Source organism: Tamandua tetradactyla, chromosome 1 (genome assembly GCF_023851605.1).
Source record: "Tamandua tetradactyla isolate mTamTet1 chromosome 1, mTamTet1.pri, whole genome shotgun sequence".
Classification (NCBI taxonomy): domain Eukaryota; kingdom Metazoa; phylum Chordata; class Mammalia; order Pilosa; family Myrmecophagidae; genus Tamandua; species Tamandua tetradactyla.
This window is the reverse complement of record NC_135327.1, coordinates 216,379,120-216,389,135: the sequence shown is the minus strand read 5'-3', so window position 1 is coordinate 216,389,135 and position 10,016 is coordinate 216,379,120.

Genomic DNA, 10,016 nt, shown 5'->3' with positions numbered 1-10,016 from the left:
ATCTGAAGTGAGCAAAAAATGGGACTTTTCCTCTGTGGTCTGTCTGCCCAAAACTTATAATACAAGTGTGGTAGTTAGATTCAGTTGTCAGCTTGGCCAGGTGAAGGCACCTAGTTCTGTTGCTGTGGACATGAGTCGATGGTACATGAACCTCATCTGTTGCTCATTACATCTGCAGTCGGCTAGGAGGTGTGCCTGCTGCAATGAATGACGTTTGACTTAATTGGCTGGTGCTTAAATGAGAGAGTGCAACATAGCACAGCCCAAGCAGCTCAGCATACCTCATCTCAGCACTCGCAGCTCAGCCCAGGCCTTTGGAGGTACACAAAGAAATCACCCCAAGGAAAGTTGTTGGAACCCAGAGGCCTGGAGAGAAGGCCAGCAGAGATCATCCTGTGCCTTCCCACATAAGAAAGAACCTCAGTGGAAAGTTAGCTGTCTTTCCTCTGAAGAACTAACAAAATAAATCCCCTTTTATTAAAAGCCAATCCATCTCTGGTGTGGTGCATTCTGGCAGCTAGCAAACTAGAACACCAAGTCTAATCATATGAAAAACATCAGACAAATTCCAGTTGAGGGACATTCTACAAGACCCTGACCAGTCCTCTTCAAAACCGTCTAGGTCATCAAAAACCCTGACCAGTCCTCTTCAAAACCGTCTAGGTCATCAAAAACAAGGAAAGTCTGAGAGACTGTCGCAGCCAAGAGGAGCTGAAGAAGACACAATGGCTGGATGTAATGTCAGATTCTGAATGGAATCCTGGAACAGAAAAAGGGACACCAAATAAGACTAAGGCACTCTAAATAAGGTATGGACTACAGTTAATACTAATTATTGATATTGATTTATCAATTGTGACAAAGGTGTTAGTAATAGGGGAAACCGATATGGGATATATGGAACTGTTTTTGCACTAATTTTGTAAGTCTGAAACTGTTCAAAAATAAAAATTTAAGAAAAAAAGAGCATTGCACCAAGGGATTGAGAAAATCTTCTCGACCGAAAGGGGGGAGAAAAAAAATGAGACAAAGTAAAATATCAATGGCTGAGAGATTCCAAACAGAGTGGAGAGGTTATTCTGGAGGTTATTCTTACACATTAAATAGATAGCACCTTTTTAGTTAAGGCGTAACAAAGAGGTTGGAGGAAACTGCCTGAAAATGTAGAGCTGTGTTCCAGTAGCCATGTTTCTTGAAGGTGACTGTATAATGATACAGCTTTTGCAATGTGACTGTGTGATTGTGAAAGCCTTGTGTCTGATGCTTCTTTTATCTACCTTATGGACAGATGAATAAAACATATGGATTAAAAATAAATAAGTAATAGGGGGAACACATGTTAAAATAAATTTAGATTGAAATGTTAGTGATCAATGAAAGGGAGGGGTAAGAGGTATGGTATGTATGAATTTTTTTCTGTTTCCTTTTTATTTCTTTTTCTGAATTGATGCAAATGTTCCAAGAAATGATCATGATGATGAATATACAACTATGTGATGATATTGTGAATTACTGATTATATATGTAGAATGGAATGATCATATGGTAAGAATGTTTGTGTTTATATGTTGGTACATTTAATAAATAAAATAAATTTAAAAAAAAAAGAGGCTTGAGGCTACTGCCAGGAAAGGAAACTGCTTTCCACTTGAGGCAGAATAACCATGTGCCTGGGTGCCCTCCGAGTGATGGTTGTGACTTGTCATTTAATTAGTATCACAAAGGCAAGCTTGAAGAGGATTGAAGGTACTTTAAAAGTTTCCTGAATATTTCAGTGAGTTTGTAAAAAGAGAGGTAACTTTAAAACATTGAGTTAAAAAGCAAAACAGCAATTGCTCAGCAGTTCTGAATGCACCGCTTACTTAGTGATGATGGTGCATTTCTGAGTACTTTTTATCTACATCGATACCTATCAAGAATGTTCCTCTATTTCAATTATTGTCTCTAGGTTTTAAATGGGAAGGTGATACACACACACTCACCAACACACATACATTTATGTATGCACATAATTTTAAAACCCTTTATAGAAACTGAAGGACCCTATAAAGATTTTCTTACTTATATCACCTTTTAAAAACTTGTCCAAAGAAAATAATTCTTAGCACTAAAACAAGGTAGCAGACTTCATCGTGTGGAACCCAGACACATGGATACACACATGCTGGGATCTCCATCTTATGAGATAATCATAAAATGCCAGAAATTTTATCACCTCAATCTCCCCTCCTCACTAAACGTATATTGATTGAGACGAGTACACATTTCTCCAAATGCTTATAATATGGCACATCAAGAAATTTAAAAGTAAGCGTGGGCCACTGTGGCCCAGCAGGCAGAGTTCTTGTCTGCCATCCCGGAGACCTGGTTCGATTCCCCGTGCCTGCTCATGCAAAAAAAAAGTAAGAAATTTAAAAGCAAGATATTTATAGCCCACCTGGAAAAGGGATTGTAAAATATCATGAAAATTAAAACTTCCAGTCAGCCAAAGCAAGATGAAAAGACAGCTGAATTTCTTTCCAGAACCTCTAGTTGAAAAACAAATGCATTTGAAAGCAAGGTCAGTCTGCAGCTGTGGCCCCTGCGCTTTCTGACCTAAGCTAGACCTAGAGTAGAGAACATGAAAATCAACTTAGAATGGGGCGGGATAGAGGGAAGGAGAGAAAAAGAAGGCACTGCTATGTATTTAGTTCCAACTATGTGACAGAGTATGCTGGGCGTTTTAGTTTCATTCGCCCTATCCCACTAAATTTTACCCTTACAATAGCTAAAAAGTAGGTACCCCTTACACTTAAGGAAACACGCTGTCAGAGATTAAGTAACTTGACCAGAGCTGACAGCTATTAAGAGGCAAGGCAAGACATTTAAGGATAGATCTGAGTCTAAAGTCTGTGTCTTTTCACTCTGTCGTTCTGAAAATAAAATCAGAAGCATCCCTGTGTTGTTGGTATGTGCTGTCTTATGCCATCATTGGATGAAAAAAGATTTTTGCATTTTTTTAAAAGGTATTTTTCTATCAAAGGCAATGGAAAATCGTCATCATCATCATCATTATTATTATCTTTTGTAGCTTTTGCAGGATGATGCTAACGGTATTAATAACCAAACAGAATTCTGGATTTCCATCCTGCCTGAGAATTCCTGCTCAGACGTTTGTAAAGGAGTCCACGGTAGCTGAGCCGTGGACTCCTTCTCCCTGATTTTTATGGCGATGTAGCAAGACACATCCAGTAATTACCTCCCAGGTAATTGCACAACTTCTCTGCTGTGCCTGGTGTCAGGCCATGTGGATACGTGCAGAGCGAAAACACTTGACATAAGGGATCTGCCCCTGCCTGCACGACTTCTGCCACCCCACAGGGCATGATAGGAAGATACCTGGACAGGCCACAACATAGTCATGTTCCGTGATCGCATGTGGACTTGGCTCTCAAGAGTTAGAACCAAAGGACCTAAAAGGGCCTGGACATTTACGTAATAAGCACTGGTTACTTGTTTTAAACTTTTGGAATTAACTTATAAGCAGAGCACAGAAGATTTAGTTGTGTTTCTAGAAAAGGACATGGATGTGCACCACAGCAATGTAAAATGAAAGGTACAATGACTGAAGCCAAATGGGTTAGAGAAGTAAAGGGAAGAGTAGAGAGGGTTGGAGAAAGGCATTGTTGACTTTTCATGAACCTGTCTGTGCAGTTTAATGTTTAACCCATGTGTAAGTATTATAGTGACAAAAGTAAGTAATTAAAAGATGCTAAAGAAATCATTAATGCCCACCCAGACAGAAAGCAGCCTGAGCCTTTGGAGTATAGGGATTGCATTTCAAGAGTGAGTCTGGGTGTGAGGTGCTTCACGTTTCTTGTGCTGTGTTTTTCTCTTTCTCCTTTCCTGCCATCTGTGGTTGAAATTACCAGTACCTAACAGCCTGTTTCAGAAAGTTTTAAGAAATAGGCTCAGACATGCATCCAAAGAAGCACTGACATGTAAGGGAGTGAACTGGAGTCGATCAGACCTCAAGTTTCAAGGGCTGACCTGAGCCAAATTTGGAGCTCTGTCTTGCCATGGCCAACCCCCTTCGAACGGGATTATGGGAGGGAGCGTGGCTTTGTCACAACCAGTGCACTGTATTTTCTGGTCTCCATGGAATGAGCTGCAAAGGTCTTTGTCACAACCAGTGCACTGTATTTTCTGGTCTCCACGGAATGAGCTGCAAAGGTTAAATCCTGCACTGGAGCAGGTAGGCCCAGGGCAGACCTGAGCCAGGCTAGTGGAGGTGGGCCAGTCCCTGGCTCCTCCTGCCTCTTCGTCAGAAAGGACATCTTTTGTGAGCTTATGTCATTCAAAATCTGTTTCGCAAAAGGCTTTTCCTGGAGCGGGTCTACTGAAATGAACAAATGTCAGCACTCTCTACAGGAGATATTAGTCTATGATGAGCTAATAACACATCTTGGCTGCAGCAAGGGGAGGGGGGATCTGTCCGCCTCCTGGGGTGGGGGAGGGGGCAGGAAGATGATGACCAGACTGCTTGCCAAGGCACCTTGGGAAAGTACTCTCAGCAGGGCCACGAGGGCCTGGGCAGGCAAGCTAATGGCTGCTCTTGGGGGTCATTTTCCTTTTTTCTATGAGTAAGGGGCAAGGACACCATTGAGCCACATTGTTTCTCCAAGGGGGTATCCCAATTCCAGAAGAATGGAAACTTTCCATATGGAAGGTCTTTCAGTTACCTGGTAGGAGGTTAAAAGTTGAGTATCTGGGTGGGCCATGGTGGCTCAGCAGGCAAGAACGCTTGCCTGCCATGCCAGAGGACCTGAGTTTGATTTCCGGTGCCTTCCCATGTTTAAAAAAAAAAAAAAAAGATGAGTTTTTTCTGAATGAACTTTCGCCCCAACTCATTTGTCTCTAAAAGCAATTTTTAATACCCTTAACCTTGACTTCTTAAAAATACAACTGTAATGTTATTTTCCCTAAAGGTTTATACTCAGCGTTCAAAACATTTCTTTTCCTTGTAGAATTTTGCCTGCACTTAACAGTATGTTGCTATCAGACAACCCTGCAGCTCCCACTGCCTGGATTCAGCTAAGTCATTAACCTTTAAAAAATAAAAAATAAAAAATAAAAAATAAAACTTTATTTAAAAATAGCTATGTAAACCAATATTAAGGAATGCTTTAATTGAAAAGGCTGTGCTGTCCAAATAAAACTGAATCATTAATTCAGTGAATATCGATGGAGAGGACAAGCGCTGTTTCCAGTCCTGGGGATAGGGGAGTGAACAAAATAGAAAAATCCCTGCTCTCATGGTACTTAGTTTCTATTCTAGTGGCAGAAGGCAGACAATAAAGAAACAAACAAGCAAACGAAATAGAATATTAGATGATGACAAGTGCCATGAGGAAAAATAAACAGGGAAAAGGACAGGAAGGTGAGGTGGGGGTGGGCTTGGAGCACGGCAGTCCTGCAATTGCAAAGAGGGTGACCAGGGGAAGGCAAATGGACATTTAAGTCAAGACTTGAAAGTGGGAAGGGGACAGGCATGTTCAAGTCCCTGTGAGGGGAGTGTGGGGAACAGTCAGGGGTCAGTGGGAAGATGTCAGAAAGCTGATAAATTGGCCGGGGTGGGGTGGAGTGGCGATAGTGGGCGGGGGTGGCAGAGTGGGAACGTGGAGTGCCCTGGAGGCCGTTTTAAAGATGGCAGCTTTCCTCTGCGCAAGATGGGAAGCCAGTGGAAGGTATTTGAGCAGAGAAGTGACACAATCTTTCTAGCGTTAAGAGGATCACCCAGACTGCTGTTCTGAGAAGAGACTGGGGGTGGGGGATGGGGTACAATCAAAACCAGGGAGATCCATTTGGAGGTTATTGCAATAATCTAAGAAAGAGATCCCAGCAGCTTGAATCATGTTGGTGATGAGTAGTAGTTAAAGTTCTGGGTTGAAGATCAATCCAATAGGATTTACTGAACAGGTTGTATGTAGGATGTGAAAGAAAAGAGGAGTGGGGGATGGTGCTTCAGTTTGGGCTTGAGTGATGAAAGGGTAGAGTAGTTGTTTACAGAAGTGAAGAGCAGGTTCTGGGGCTAAGAGCAAGAGTTCGAGGTTGACTGTGGAGTGCTGTCCGCCAGGCACTCCTCTTAACACATTACCTCTGGGCTCTAATTTAATCCTCCACACAAACCCTATGAGATGGGTAAAATTAGTATATTTAAACTACAGACCTGGAGGCTGAGGATAGGGAGTGTAAGCAATTGCCTAAATTGGCACAGGATGAGCAGGGGTTCTGACCAAGCAGATGGTTTCTGAAGCTCATGGTCTAATTCATTACTATCTCAGGGAGAAGAAATAGCCTTTTCAGTCCCTTCCCTCTTCCAACCCCAACATCCATGTCACAGACCTTCTCGTCTCCCAGGAGTTCATCGATAGCGGTGCCATGTACCTTAACGGCCACTTTCCATTCGAAAGAGCCTTTGTGGGTTCTCTTTGGGGGAAAAAGAAGACTGAGCCATGCCCAGCTGAAGCCTGACCATTTCACTGCCTTCCTTTCTAGGTCGTCTGGTCATGAGTAAAAATGAATCCAATCTTTCCTTTATCATCCAGTAACATTTATATCTCTTGATAACAAAACTTCCAGTTATAAAAATTCCAGTAAAATCCAGAAAACATTTTCTTGTAAGGGCCAGTCTTTCCTTCGGGAAAAAGCTTTTTTGTTTTTTGGCATGGGCAGGCACTGGGAAACGAGGAAAATCATTTTTAAGCGGCACAGAAAATGATCTGAAAAGGAGTTACTTTTTGATCGACTTCAGAGGAACTGCATGTGGTCAAAGAGGTCTCTACTGCCCAAGAGTGCTTGCTCTGAAGCTGCCCCCAGAGGCTGGGCACAGGCGCAGGTGTCATCTGCCAGGCCAAGGAACACAGGATTCCAGGAGCAGTCGGGGCATGTTGGAAATGTACCCTGTCACTGTAATGCCTTGGACTTGATTCCTTTTCCTCTGTGCCTACTCCCCCTTTTGTTCTTTCTGGTTGGCAAGGCTGCTCTCTTTCTCGCTCAGGAGTCCCAAGTGACAGAGTCACAAAGTGCTTCTTGGCATCGATTCAGGTGGCATTCAGCCCTCCCTGGTGAGCGAGCTTTCATTTACCATCACTCAGCAAGGGCCTCTTGTTCCCTGCCCTGTCTCATACCAAGATTAGGGCTGGTGTAGCCTGGCAGACGGTGGGGAATATCTCGGGCAAGAGGGTCCATGGACCTCGGCCTCAGAGTTGCCCAGGCTGATTCGTGGTGCTGCTGCAGTCCCATCCCCGGCTGGCAGAACCCAAAGGAGAAGGAGGAAGGACCCGAATCTCAATCTTAACAAGCTCCTCAGTGATTCTGATACACCCAGAAGATTGAGAAGAAGTTAATCTAGGATGTGCCTAAGGAGAAGTAAGGGAGCGACCTGGGTTCCTAGAACTCCCTCTGTCCAGGAACAGCCAAAGGAAAGTGGGAATTCCAGGAGATAAGAAGAAAAAGGAAATAGGGGAGATGCCTGGTTCTTTGGAGGCATGTACCCCACCTTCTCATACCTGTGTGGGCATGCTCTCAGGGTACATGAAGTGTGGGCACATTTTTGTATTTCTGTCTTATATAGCAAAGAATACATTTTTAACCTCAGAGCATAAAAAGAGTTTAGAAATCATCTGGTTCAACCGGCTGTCTCAAATCTTTCATGGAATGAGGCATGTATAAGTAAACACTACAATTTCATCTGGCCCAATTCTCTTTGGTGCAACAAATGAGGACTCAGAGGCCCACGGAGGTTGCATTACTTAATCCAAGTCACCGGGTCAGCTCATGGCAGGATCAGGTCTAGATCTGGGACTCTCCTCTTCAGAGCTTTAACCGAAAGTCCCAAACCCAAATGAAATAAACTCAACAGGAAGTCGGCCGGTGCATCCTCACGGTGCTGGGCCCCTCAGGCTTGCACATGAGCTCCAGCGAGGGGCCTCCTAGATATTAACAGCCCACTTGTGGAGTGTCTACCACATTCGTTACCTTATTTCAAGTGCTTTGCCTATACTCGCTCCATTTTCGCCCATACTGCAAAGGTGTATTATTTCCATTCTACACATGAGGGAGTATAAACATCCCTATCAAGGTTAATATCAAGGTTCAATATCAAGGGTAAGATCACATATTCGTGAGTAGAGAAGCTGAGGCTGGAACCCAGGTGTCTCTCACTCCGAAGCCTGTGTTGGTTCCACATATGACGTTGGCTCCCTAAACTCAACATCCTCAAGACCAGGGATGGGCATTGCCAGATGGTTAGGAATTTGTTTTCCCTGGGAGAAGTGCCTAAGTAACTACAGTACTTGTGTTAACAAGTCATTGGGGGTCTCTCTGTGGCCAATCTCACTTGGAAATGCAAATTAAGAAATTTACCTGCTGAATATAAGGACCAAAGGAAATCTGACATCCTGAAAGGATTCTCTTATCAAGTAGATAGGCTAATGAATGAGACAGCAGTCTCCATTGTAAGGTAGCCCGGCCACCCCCTGCCAAAAGGCTGGAAGACATGTGTCAACCTGCAGGGCAAAGTCCAACTCCCAGCCACAGAGCAGAGGCTTGTTTCCATCTCCTTCTCCTTCAAGACCACATTTTCACAGTGGGTATTCAGTTTCCCTGCCTCCCCCCACCACTGTTACATTTTACACATGCCCCAACTCACAGTTTATTTTGCACTGGTTACATCTTAGGTTTCCTGCTTCATAATGTTATCTAGGGAAGTACCTTAAGCTGGTCAGAAACCGCTCTCCAAACAACAGGCAAGAAACTTTGTCTTGGGGGAAGTTTAGCTCTTAAAATCTCATTTACAGTAAATGTATTCAAATGTCTGTAAATCTCAAAGACATCTAACTTTGCATAGCTGGTTACCATAGATAATGGGAAATCCAATTTCCTTTGGCTTGTGTAGCCAATGTTCAACAGATACATTGGGTCTATGTTTTGTTTTATTGTTCAGTTTTAACAGTAATGTGCATTCAAGTTAAATCAAACAGTATAAAAAACTGTCCTTCCCACTGCTGAGAGATGCCTTTCATTCATACTTCCCAAAGGCAATTAATCTTTTCCACTGTTCATGCATATTTACATTTAGGATTTTTTAACTTAAAAATTATCATGGTGTATCGTTCTCTAGGGTAGATCATATGTTGGGTCACAAAACAAGTCTTAATAAATTAAAAAATACTGATATCATATTATGTACATTCTCTGACCACAATGGAATGAAACTAGAAATCAATAATGGAGGGATAAATGAAAAATTCATAAATATGTGGAAATTAAACAACGTATTCTTAAACAACCAATGGTGTAAGAGGAAATCACAAGAACCAAGAATGGGCTTCCTTTGGAGAAAGAGGACCAAGGATCCAGTTGGTGCAAGTTTATAGCTTATCCTTATTTATAAATTTTTATTTAAAGTTGTTTTTTTTAAAACAGTAATGTAGGCCTGTGGCTTATTAAAAAAAAAAAAGGAAACTTCAAAAGGTTAAAAAAAATGAAATCAAAGGTGAGATTAGGAAATATTTTGAGAAGAATGAAAATACAACATATCAAAACTTATGGGATGCACTGAAGGCAGTGCTTAGAGGAAAATGTATAGCTCTAAGTACTTATTAAAAAAGAAGAAACACTTCAAAGCTGAGACCTAATCTCAAAACTGAAAGAACTAGAAAAAGAAGAAACTAAATCCAAAATGAGCAGAAGGAAATAAATAAAAATATTAGAGTGGAGATAAGTGAAATAAAACAAACGAAAAATCAATAGACTCAACAAAACCATAAGTTGGTTCTTTCAGAAGATCAATAAAATCAACAGTTCTTTAACTAGACAAAGGAAAAAAGACAGAGAAAATGAACAATGAAAATCAGAAACGATAAGGGGGATATTACTACTGACCCCTTTGAAATAAAAAGGATTATAAGAGGATATAATGAACAACTTCATGCCAATAAATTAGATAACCTAGATGAAACAGTCAAATTTTA